This window comes from Montipora capricornis, chromosome 14, assembly GCF_036669925.1.
Source record: "Montipora capricornis isolate CH-2021 chromosome 14, ASM3666992v2, whole genome shotgun sequence".
Taxonomy (NCBI): domain Eukaryota; kingdom Metazoa; phylum Cnidaria; class Anthozoa; order Scleractinia; family Acroporidae; genus Montipora; species Montipora capricornis.
Window position 1 is genome coordinate 16507161 of NC_090896.1, and position 13079 is coordinate 16520239.

General features: G+C 40.9%; 1 pseudogene; it reads right to left on the reverse strand.

Annotated features, from left to right (window-relative positions):
- Positions 1 to 10758: 10758 nt before the first annotated feature.
- LOC138032626 (uncharacterized) lies at positions 10759 to 12834 on the reverse strand (annotated as a pseudogene).
- Between the last annotated feature and the right edge of the window lie 245 nt (positions 12835 to 13079).

Here is a 13079-nt window from a genome sequence, read left to right on the forward strand (position 1 = left end):
CTCGTGTGAAAGTCACTGTCAAATGGCCCAGCCAAACAAAACTGAATACTCTTCACAAAGGATTAGAGTTGCTCGGCAAGATGCTTTCTCGCGGAACATACAAGCAAATTGCTGGAGCCGTATGGAAGAATCCAATTTTAAGGAAATATATGCAGCAGTTGTATCTGGAGGAGGTTGATCGTGAGTGTACTGCTATGTGTTCATTAAAGAATCCAAGCTGTCTCAGATCGCCCAGCAAGAAAGACCTTGAGTCCTTTTCGTTCAAGAAATTCAACAGCGAACTTGAATCGAAAGCACCATTGTTTAGTGCGCTACTGTGGACTGCAAGTGTGAGAAAAAGCAAACAAGACGATTTTTCTCGGACCAATGAACCTCGTTTATTTGTCATTGTATACGCTGCACCAATCACAAGAGAGGTTGTGTTTTCTTTCGCGGGAAAACCCCTTGTGGCATGCGACGTGTTATGGAAAGGGACGGAGAGACGCCTAAGAAAGTCGTGGAAAGCAGCAATAAGTGTTTTATTTGTTCATCTATCCCTACCAGTAAAAACAAGGTCTATATATTTGGTAAAACGTCCACTGATTTAGCTGGAATAATTCGATCGTCGCTGGAATTTGATGTGAAGAAATACCACGAGGACAGTAGTTTGTTTGTTTGCCGACAGTGTTTTCAGCAGTTGAGTAAATACGAAAGAGCAGCGAAAAAACTGCGAGAAATCAAACAGGAACTGCTGACTGTCTTTAGAAATAGAGAGCAGCTAAGGGAAAAGAGACTTGCACGCGATGAAAACAGAAACGATCCGGAGACAATCAACAATGGAGATGTTCGAGTGAGTGCTGCAAAAAGTCTTCGGTTCTCTACGGAAACTTCACATGTTTATTCCGATCCTGCCGCTTGTACTTCTTATACTACACGTCCACCGCTACAACAAGTTGCAAAAAAAGTGGAGACATTTCACCTTCTTGGGGCGTTATTCATTTCCCTATTATCCCTCATACTGCAGCCACCCTCCCCCCCTTATCAGTGTTGCTAGCGAGACAAAAAAATGTTGGGAACTTAAGCAGTCAACATTGAAAGGGGAAGAGGGGAGAGGAAGTGGGAAAGGTTTAAATTCTAGATACGCCGAGTATTGGAAGTTAGAAAAGGTGTTTTTTAATGAAAGTGTCTCATTAATTTTGCAACTTGTTGTCTGAGTTGGTTGTCACTGTATTGGCGTACGGTAACTTTGTTTATTGGAACGGGAAGGCGTCTATCGTTTGCGTTTAATATGGTGTTTCCAAAAAAAAGGGTTTAATTCTCTGATCTGCTGTGAATGGAAAATGGCCAGCGATAAACTGGATTTTGGCGGGGTTTCGGTATGACGTAATTTGAAGGCATTTCAGTGCTTTCTGTGAGTCAAGTCGAACATACACATAATTTGGTACACGAAAAGGTGTGATTTCCATCCTTTCGCTTTTTAAAGTACGCTAGAAATATCCTGGAACCGATTTCGAAATAATTTGCCTTAAACACCTATATTTCGGTCGACACATGACATCTAAAGCACGCGCAACATGTACGAAATTAGCTGTTGTTTACGAATGAGAAACAGACATAACCTCTCCTTTAACTGCGATCGCATGCCATTTAAAGGGAACATCCACTTTCCGAAAAATCAATTCTTAGCAAACATTGTTATACAAAGATACATTTTCATAGAAGTCCATTCGTAACATTACTTATTGCTTTCGGGCTAGTCTGCCGCCAGAGAAGGGATCGGTAACGCTTACTAGCAAGTCTTCTAAGTGACGTGTCGGGTACAGGCTAATTCCATGTTCTTTGGAATGACTAACTGAGCACAATGATCAAAAGAAAGCACCCGATTCTGTTAAATCCTTGGCGAGATTTGTTTTACAATGAGATAAAAAAGTGAACAAATTTGTACCGGCTACACATTATGACATTTATATGAAACGGTCTACACGGTCTACCACAACTTTTCACAGAGAAAATAATATGATATCATATTTCTTGCTGTTGCGATGGTAGACCGTGCTTGGATGGTAGACCGTTGGTAAATGGAATAAACGATATGTACAGGATTTCTAACTGTGTGAGCTTTATTACGAATCACCTGGTAATGTATTGGATTGATTAGAAAAGAAAGTACCAGTTGAATTTTGCTGTTTCCTCCAAGATACGATTTTCAACTGTAACGTCACCATCCCGGTTGACGTCACCAAGAAACACAATAAATGGTATTGTGTTACATAATACGAGCCATGTGTAACTTTCGGAGCATCAGATCTGCAGTGCAACATACTTTGCTCGCTTTAGTATTTGGTACAGAGTCTTCTGTTCACGAATATCCTTTCGTGTTTGGTACAATGTGCTTTGCACTTCGCGTGCAAACTTCTGAAATGTTTCAGAACTTATACGATATTTAATGATTGTTTCTTTAGTTCCTGCTGTTCTACGTTGAAACGTTTCCCTATAGGATTCAAATCCGGACTGGCAAAATTATTGCAATCAATCAGACAACAAGTTGCAAAAAAAGTGGAGACACTTCACCTTCTTGGGGCGTTATTAATTTCCCTATTATCCCTCATACTGCAGCCACCCTCCCCCCCTTATCAGTGTTGCTAGCGAGACAAAAAAATGTTGGGAACTTAAGCAGTCAACATTGAAAGGGGGAGAGGGGAGAGGAAGTGGGAAAGGTTTAAATTCTAGATACGCCGAGTATTGGAAGTTAGAAAAGGTGTTTTTTAATGAAAGTGTCTCATTAATTTTGCAACTTGTTGTAGCTCAGTCGACTCCTGTTCCATCAAGCAGACAAGCATTACTCTTTACCGGAATTTCACCCATTCAAACCAAGAATGATGCTGTTTCTGACAGTCAGGGTGATGTTCATGGTGATCTTCGTGGCAACGTGGCGAAGGACTTCCATTTGTCAAAACCTGGATGCTCTGATAGCACCAGTGTGAAGTTAGAGGTACATTATCCGAGTAAAAACTTGAACAAAACCCTGCTTGGCTCCTACCAGACTCTTGGTAAGGCATTAGCTCACGGAGTCCCTTCCCAGCTAAGGCTGTCATGAATTGCCCAACAGTGCGAATTCATGTCGTTTCCAGTGTAATGAAAGCTGTGTCAAAGGAAGTTTCAGGGTTATGGGGCAAGAGCAGGCCGTCATTGCTTAGAAAAACAAGCAAGGAAGATTTGCAGAATTTTGATCTTCAAAAGTTGTGCGAAGAATGGCAAGAAAGAGCGCCAATATTTTACGCGTTCCTGTTGAACACTGCCAGCCGAACAAACCGTAAAGGCACTTGGTTTGGAAGTGTTGCACTTGCAGGATCCATACTCTTGAAACAAAGAAATCGTGAAATGAACGCAACTGCAGCTGTGATGGAGATTTTGTTGAAGAGCAAAGCTGCTGAGGTAATTTTGATTCCATAACGTCTATACTGTGTTTATCGGTGTAGGATGTTTCGTGTAAGTCTACATGAAGAGCGCAGATGTATATTTCATGCTGTCCTACATGATGTAGGGGCGCGTGAAAGCGGGCAGGCCACGTTGGATTATTAAATGTGTTTTGTTGTGGTTTAATCCGTGTCCATTGAGTCGTATCTTCTTCGGGGATTCTACAACTGGCGACGAGGATGGTTCTCAAGGTGTAAGGAATACTTTTTAGCGAAGATGAATTTCAAAGATTTGGAAATTGGAGGAATTCGACCGTTTGATGTCAACAGTGATCCGAGTAGCGTGGGTACAGAATGGAAAAGATGGCTTCGAAGTTTTCAGTTAGATGCAGATGGAAAAGGTCTGATTATCGTTCCAGACAAGGATGACAACAAATTGCAAAGATGGGCGCTTCTTCTTCATTGTGCAGGATCGGATGTTCAAGATATTTTTGATGTTTTGCCAAACACTGGTGGTGCAAAGGATTACCAGAAGGCTGAAGATGCCTTAACAGCACATTTCGTAACTCAAATTAACATTCCCTATGAGCGGCATTTGTTCAGAGAAATGGTACAGGAAGAAAATGAAACGGGTGACCAATATGCAGTGCGATTGAGGGGGAAAGCCCAGCAGTGTGATTACGGAGATCAAATGGACGCCCAGATTCGAGATCAAATAGTTTCAAAGTGTAGATCTAACGAGCTGCGCCGTAAACTTCTGGAGAAAGGTCAGGCCCTCACTCTTCAGAATCTACAAGAAATTGCACGTAATTACGAAGCAGTCCGGAGGCAAACACAAAGTATGAATTTCTCCACTGAGCCAGTCAATCGAGTCTGTGAGAGCTTGCCTGGGAGGAGCAATAGAAAGTTCAGCACACAGTCAAGTAGTGAGTGTTATCGATGTGGAAGAAGGGGTCATTTTGCCAGAGATCTCCAGTGCCTAGCAAGAGGAAAAACGTGCACAAAATGCTCACAGGTTGGACATTTTGCAAATGTATGCAAAACAAAATTCCTAGCTACTCCTGGAAAATCAGATGTACGGTATATGCAGGAGGATGCCTGTGGTGATGACGATGATGACGATGATGACGATGATGACGAATATGTGTTTGCAATTGCTGGTAGGGATCATGGAGGAAAGGTAGTAGTCAACATTGGAGGTGTCCCAGTGGAGATGATCATCGATTCTGGCGTGAGTGCGAATGTCAGTCGAGCCTCGTGGGAACAACTGAAGAAATGCCATATCAGGTGTGTCTCACAGCAAAACACAAAGAAGCTGTACGCCTATGGAGCACTTAGCCCACTTGAAGTTATTGGTACATTTACAGCGGATATCACAATGGGAAACAAGGGTGTGTCAGCTGAATTCACAGTTGTCAAGGGTCAAGGGGAGTCACTTGTAGGAAGAGAAACGGCCACTGAGTTAGGAGTCCTGAAGTTGAACATTCCAGTTAACAGTGTGGTTAATTACAGTGAGCTAATGACTAGATACAAAGATGTGTTCACAGGCATTGGCAAATTGAAAGACTTTCAATAATTTGAACTTACATATTGATCAGCAAGTCCAGCCGGTAGCACAACCATTACGACGGCCGGCATTTAGCTTGAGAGAGAAGATTGAAAAGAAACTTGATGAACTTCTCCAGGAAGATATTATTGAGAAAGTTGAAGGTCCAACGCCATGGGTAAACCCTGTTGTGGTGGTGCCCAAGCCCAACGGTGATGTGAGATTGTGTGTAGACATGCGGTGTGCCAATAAAGCCATTATTCGCGAGAGGCATCCAATCCCCACCATTGACGAAGTTTTGGAGGATATGCAAGAAGGTAGTGTCTTCAGCAAATTAGATCTGAAGTGGGCTACCATCAAATTGAGCTCAGCGAGGAGTCACGTGGCATTACAACGTTCGTAACACATAAGGGCCTGTTTAGATATAAGCGGCTGATGTTTGGCATCACGTCTGCACCAGAGAAATATCAGCAAGTAATTCAACCAGTATTGCAAGATTGCAGTGGAACAGCAAACATTTCAGATGACATCATCATTTATGGTCCTAACACAGCTGAGCATGACAAGCGATTGGAAAAAGTGTTGACCAGGTTGAGGGACAGGGGTCTTACTCTCAATAAGGAGAAATGTGTATTTCATATGCCGAAGCTCACATTTATGGGCCTGGTACTATCTCGTCAAGGCATTGGTCCAACTGAAAAAAAAGTCAAAGCAGTTAATGAGGCTTGTGAACCACAGAGTGTGTCAGAGGTTAAAAGTTTTCTTGGCCTGGTTAATTTCAATGCCAGATTCATCCGGGACCTTGCAACTGTGGGAGAACCACTGAGGAGGCTGACAAAGAAAGGAGAGCCGTTTGTGTTTGGTCCAGAGCAGCAGGCAGCCTTTGCAGAATTGAAACAGAGGTTAACTCAGGCAGAGACTTTAGGCTATTTTGACCGCAGTGCAAAGACGAAGATTATTGCTGATGCAAGCCCAGTGGGTCTGGGGGCAGTCTTGGTTCAAGAGCACAAAGGAGAGAACCGGGTAATTTGTTATGCCAGTAGAGGATTTTCTGAGGTGGAGCGACGTTATTCGCAAACTGAAAGGGAGGCATTGGGACTTGTGTGGGCTTGTGAGAAATTTCACGTTTACTTTTATGGAATAGAATTTGAACTATGGACTGATCACAAACCTCTTGAATTCATTTATTCCACACGGTCCAGGCCTTCAGCAAGAATTGAACGATGGGTTCTCCGGTTGCAGCCTTATGTATTTTCAGTGAAATATTTGCCTGGGCAACTGAACATTGCAGATGCATTGTCGTGCCTTACAAAGATTGAAGAAAAAGAGTCAAGGAGTGTTGCTGAAGAGTACATCAGATTTGTAGCGAACACTGCTGTGCCACAAGCCATGACTGCTGAAGTAATTGAAAGAGAATCTTCAGTTGATGATGAGTTAGTTAGACACCCTACGAGAGTGCATCAAGACTGGAAACTGGGAGAATTCTAACTGCCCTGGTTACAAGCCAATCCGAGATGAGCTTTGCCTTTTTGGAAATATTGTCCTGAGAGGAACAAGAATAGTGGTACCAAAGAAACTTAGAGGAAGAGTGATTGAATTAGGCCATGAAGGACATCAAGGACTGGTGAAAATGAAACAGCGACTACGAACAAAGGTCTGGTGGCCAGGCATTGATAAGGACGCTGAGAATTTTTGCAAGACATGTCATGGTTGCCAAGTTGTGGGCGGACTATGTAATCCTGAACCTCTTCATATGACTGAATTGCCTCAAGGGCCCTGGCAGGATATCGCGATTGATTTCATGGGCCCACTACCATCAGGGGACTATGTCTTCGCGGTGACCTACTACTACAGTAGATATGTAGAAATTAGTATTTCAAAGAGAAACACAGCAGAGGTGGCCATCAACAGCCCAAAGAAGATGTTTGCAACTCATGGATTGCCATACACAGTGATGAGTGACAATGGTCCCCATTTTGTGGAAGAAGCCTTTAAAACGTACTTAAAGGACAATGGAATTAAGCACAGGAAGACCACCCCGCTATGGCCCCAAGCGAACAGAGAGATTGAACGTCAGAACAGGTCACTTCTTAAAAGAATGCAGATCGCACAAGTGAAAGGAAAGGACTGGAAAGAGGCCGTACAGACGTATTTAGTTGCCTATCGAAATACTCCCCATCCAAGTACAGGAGTGTGCCCATCACAGTTGTTGTTCGGAAGGACATTGCGCACAAAGCTTCCAGGTTTGAGGCAGGCTGCAAAACTAGATGAAGAAGTAAGGGATCGAGACCAAGAAAAGAAAATAAAAATGAAGGAATACTCTGACAGAACGCGTAAGGCTGAAGAAAGCAATCTGATGGCTGGAGACAAAGTCCTGTTAAAGCAACCTCGAGCAAACAAGTGGACCACCCAGTTTGAGAGCCAGCCATACGAGCTAATTGACAAGTGCGGTAACAGTGTTGTGATCAAGTCGCCTGAGGGGCCCCAGTATAAAAGAAATACCACTCATGTGAAGTTGTACCACGGAAGAGAGAAACCAGAGGGTCCGGAGAAATCAGCATCTCAAGAGGTGGATGTTGGAGATGTTGCAAGTGATCTGGGAGAAATGCAGCAGAGTCAGAAGGATAAAATCAAGCAGAGCGACGCCACAGCTGTGAAGATAGATAGATAGATAGATAGATAGATAGATAGATAGATAGATTATTGAACATTAACTTTAGCGTGATCATCGGATGTCAGGATGACTCTTTAAGTGTTGTTTAAGTTCACAATGTTATATTTGTCTTCTTGTTTTTTATGAAGAACGAAAGGGATGTAGGATGTTTCGTGTAAGTCTACATGAAGAGCGCAGATGTATATTTCATGCTGTCCTACATGATGTAGGGGCGTGTAAAAGTGGGCAGGCCACGTTGGATTATTAAATGTGTTTTGTTGTGGTTTAATCCGTGTCCATCGAGTCGTATCTCCTTCGGGGATTCTACAATCGGGCAGAATCGAAGTGGGTCAGTGGAATCAGAAGGAATTGAAGGGGAAGATAATATATTTTTAGAAAATGTAAATACATGGTCTTCAGTGTAAAATTATGAAAAATTTTTTGTTTTCATTTTATCCTTGGTTCATAGTGTTTTTTTAGTTTTAAACTCATCACCAGACATTTAAACTGAAAACAGGAAACCATAAGGATAAAATTGGAAAACAACATGAACTATTAATATCTCTGTTTTCCAATATTGTTAGATATTTTCTTACAATGTTTGTCAACACAGAACACAGAAATTATCTAGGTGGCAAGCGCAGAAAGTTCTTATTTCCACACTTACATGTACTTGATATTCTTCTTTAATAGGCTACTATTTCCAGGTTCAACAAGCTCAAACTTACTAATTCCAACTCGAGCATACTTAGTAAGCTTGATGAACTGGGGAAGGATCATGATGCAGATCTAATCACTGCTAGAGACCAGATTTCAGAAGAAAATACCAAACTAATGAAAGTAAAGGAGAGGATTTCAACAATTAAGGAAAACCTTGGAATGGCTGTAATCACTTCACCTGAATTGTTGGCTGCCACACGGGAGGAGTATGAATTGAGGAAGTCTTTTCATTCTGGATTCGTCACATCCTTTGACAACTTTGACTTTCAGTTAAAGAGGAGGAATATGACTAAGGATAACCAGAATCAAGACTACCACTGGGTCAACCACCAAATGGTGGAAAACCGAGTTTCTGGCAACTCCCTTGATGTCAGAAAAACTGATCCTGAGGATATTGTAAATATCCCAAACACCAGGTTTCTTCCCAATTTGTACGATCAGCAGAATGAACGTTTGGACTACATAATTTTGACATCAAGAATTTTAGTCTCATACTTTGAAGTCTTGAAGCCACTGCAGGATGCTTGCATATTCCACATACCACGTAGGTACACAAGGGAGATGTCTCAGAAGTCCAAAAAGGTATGCAATGTATCATTAAAATGTTAATGTTGATTCTTTGGAGTAAAGTAAACATGGGGAATAGACCAATTTCGATATATTAAAATTCAGCCTAAAACAACAGACCTCAGTACGAGGCTCTGGGGAAGAACTACAGAGTTTGTGGGGTTTATTCCCCAGAGCCTTGTGCTGAGGTCTATTGTTTTAGGCTGAATTTTAATATATCGAAATTGGTCTATTTTGGAGTCATTACTTTTGAAGTTCTATAAACTTTCATAAGATAATACTAATAGTATCACTGAAAAGATCTTATTGCATAAATTAACCCATTTGCCTGCCTGGAAAATATAAACCTGTTGTTTGTAATTCATGCCTCTCAGTTCAAAGTGAATGCTTAATGTCTGTTGAAATGTTTTCTATTAAGAATTCACTTTTTAAATACAGTTTCTAAGAAAGTGTACACTGTTATCTTTATCTCTAAAATATTGTATTTCCAATTGACGTTTGTTTCTCCCAACAGGTTCCCCTTGGACTTATATTCAAGGATGAGAATATTAACGACGACATGCTGGCAATTTTGCAAATGTTCCACACCTATCTCCCCAAGTCTAGTGATGCAGCCATTGGAGTGGATGGACAGCTCTTTTCAGGTGACCAGTTGACCGTGGAAAGAGCTGTCAATGTAATAGCTTCAGTGGCAAATGGACTAACACCACAGGATCGCTTGGATGGGATTCACTTGCAACTCGGGGATTGGCATGCCTCATTGAAATTGCTAAGTGTAAGTGTCCATATAGGTGTACTTGAATTACAGTCAAGTCCATTTAAAACATGATGGAGGGCCAATTATTATGATCTGGTATGCACATCACCAGATATGCTTCAATTCTCATTTTCTTATCAAATTGATCAGAGAATATATACCGTAAAGGTGAAATTTTGAAACTCAGAGCTATTTGTAAATGAAGAAGCAAATATACAGATAACTTCTGTTTAAACTTGATAACACACTTCTACTCATTTAAGTAGACAAACTGTGAACTTGAACCACAAAAGATATCCAGTACACAGATCTTAATCCCTACACTTATTATAGCTTGTAAATGTGTTTAAGAAAAGAGATAGGTAGATTTAGCTGACAGCCATTGAATAACCCCTCAGTTATTTATTTTGACCTGTTTGATTGTTTACTGAATTAACACTGTCTTTTGTTTTTGTTGATCATTATTAATAATATTCGACAAGATATTAGTCTCCTTTATTGCCATTCAGGCTGTGGGGATGAGGAGTATTGCGTCACACCAGCCCAAGCGGCTGCAAAGAAGACTAATAAGATAGAGATTTTATTTAAAAAAATATTAGAATGAAAAACACATGATTACTAACATTTTATAAAATTGCGAAATACAAAGGATCTCATTTCATGCAGACCCTAAATTTAAACATTAATGGTGATTGTTGATAGGTTAAGGTTGTTTTATCACTAAGGCCTCTGATCAGTTTCATAGGCCCTGGCTTTAGGCAAGCAATGGAAATCCACAACTGTCTGTGTGTAGGTGAAAATATGATTTTCTAGTCAGGTGCTTGCTTAACTTCAACTAAGGTGAAGACCATTGACATAATTGGATTGGCCAAAACACAAGGCCACATAATTGTTATCATCTATAAATTATGACAATACTACTCAGTAAAATCCTCTACTAGAATTTCTTACCAAAAAAAAAAAAAAAACAACAACAATATTCTATAATGTTGTAAAAACCTTTTATTTTGGGGAAGGGGTGGGGAAGTTTAGGATAGTGGAATAATCCAGTAATTTACTAATCCTGAATAGGGTCAATTAAAGGTCCACTTAATATTAATTACCTATTAATAGTAAATAATTACACACCATATGTTCCTGCCAAAGCTGTAAGCAAATCATTGTCATCATCAACAATATCTACATCACATGAATCATTGGGTTGATTGGCAAGGAAAGAACTTGTATCCATCTGGGAAAGTGAAATGTTGTCCATGACCATTTCAAATAGTTCATCATCAAGTAACATATCACTCCATTCGTCAAGTAGATCCTCACTAAAAACAACATTATTGTCATCATCGTCATCATCATCAACAGCATAAGCATCATTGCTGTTGACATTTGTGTCATGAAAAGTTTCACCAATTACCCGAATCTCTTGTGCATGCCTTTTATGCCAGATTTCCACTGTTCTGTAAACGTCAGACATTTCAAATATGTGCTCCAGGTTATGAAGAACCTGTGAAATTTGAAGATCTCCAAATCCTAGCATGAATTGAATGTTGGTCAATGCCTTGAGATTTGCATTTGCAGCCATGCCTACAAAATCAACTAAGAGTGACTTGTGATACTTTATCAGGCATCTTTTTACATGCTCCCTCTGTAGTGGTTGAATGATCTCTTTTCCTGCTTGAACTGCTGCTACTCTTTGCATCTACAGACACAGGATATTGAAGTGAAGTTTTGCATTCTGGCAAACCACAGTCACAGTTATTTCCGCAATTATCACAGCAGAGATGTTTCAATAGAGGCCTCTCATTATCATTGTTGAAGTGTTCCAGAATTGCTTTTCTTCGACAATCAGTTGATTTAATAAACAACTTGATGTTTCCCTCCACATGATTCAAAAGCATGCCATGATACAACAAAAATGAGTTACTCTGACGGCCATCACGCCCAGCTCTTCCAGTTTCTTGAACAAAGGCTTCAATATTCTTTGATGGCCCATAATGGATGATCCTGTGAACAGCTTTGCAATTGACTCCCATGCCAAATGCTATAGTTGCAACTAAGACCCTTATGATCCCATCCTCATGTTGGAAGGAGGTCAAAATGTTTTTCTTGTTTGTGGCAGGGGTGCATGAATGCAACATCTCTACTAAGGGCAATTTTTCACCAGTGCTTGTCTTCTCAATGAACAAGTCTTTCCTTAATAGTCCTCTTAGCATTCCATAGATAATCCCACACTGTTTTATGGTCTGACAGTAGATTATGGTCCTGTCACAAGTATCTTTTAATTTCCTGATGTCTTCTACAAGCCACTCAAAGAATAATTCGAGGTCACAATCTTTGTTCATCTTTATAACTGAATAGGTAAGATTTACCTTCCCTGGACTTTCTTTAATATCCAATGGATTCTGCATTAGGAGAACTTTTTTGATGGTGTCTTCAGTGAGCTTTGTTGCTGTTGCAGTTAATGCAACCATTGGGGTATTTGGAGCAAGGGACCGCAACTCATACAGCTTTCCATAGCAATGACGAAACGCAGCCATCTTGTTGCTTTGGGATGTCCCCCTGTAAAAGAAAAACCAGTAACCATCAAAAATTTAAACAGCAACAAAAACAATGAAAAGGATGGTATTCGATCAATTTGCGTTGCAAAGCAATATTAAAATTTTATAAGGCATAGTGGAGTGCTAAGAATTAAGCAGACACTTTGAGCTTATATATATATAGACTCCCCTTACCACTGCCTTATTACGTGGGCTTCGTCGATGGCCAAAGCACATAATTTTTTGGAATACACAGAATTTCCAAGCATTGATCTCCACCGTTCGTTTTGGATCCAAGCTTCTGGGGAGCCAAAGACAACAGAAATCTTTCCCTTTTCTATCACAGTCGCCTCCTCTTCAGTGCAAGAGCTAATGCTCGCCGCTGTTACTCCCTTGCTTCTCAAATACTCCACTTTATCGTCCACTAGAATGAGCAAAGGCGACACAACAACACAAATGTGGCCTGGCTGACTTGATACGTGGTCGATGACTAACGGCAAAGCTTGAAAAATCAGAGATTCTCCGGAGCCAGTCGGCAAATTAACGAAAATATCCTTTTTCCTTTCAATTAACTTCGATATTGCTAGTTGCTGATGCGAATTTAAAGCCTGTATGCCGAATTTTGACGCTACACGACTGAACGCTTCTTCGAGATCCGCCATTATGTTACTGAAAGAACTGCATCATCTGGTCAAATAAAAGGAGCCAGGTAATTGGTTGAAATTTAAGGCGCGAACATTCGCAAGAAAATGAAAGCCACACATTGATTTGTTTATTCCGAGAAAGGAATGTATGTCGATTTGAAGCAGCCTCGTGGGGAAGGGGAGCGTTGAGTGACTCCGGCCCGAGCGGCTGCGAAGGAGACTACTGCCTGAGAGACCGGAGCAGACTTGGAAATGAAGGTCGG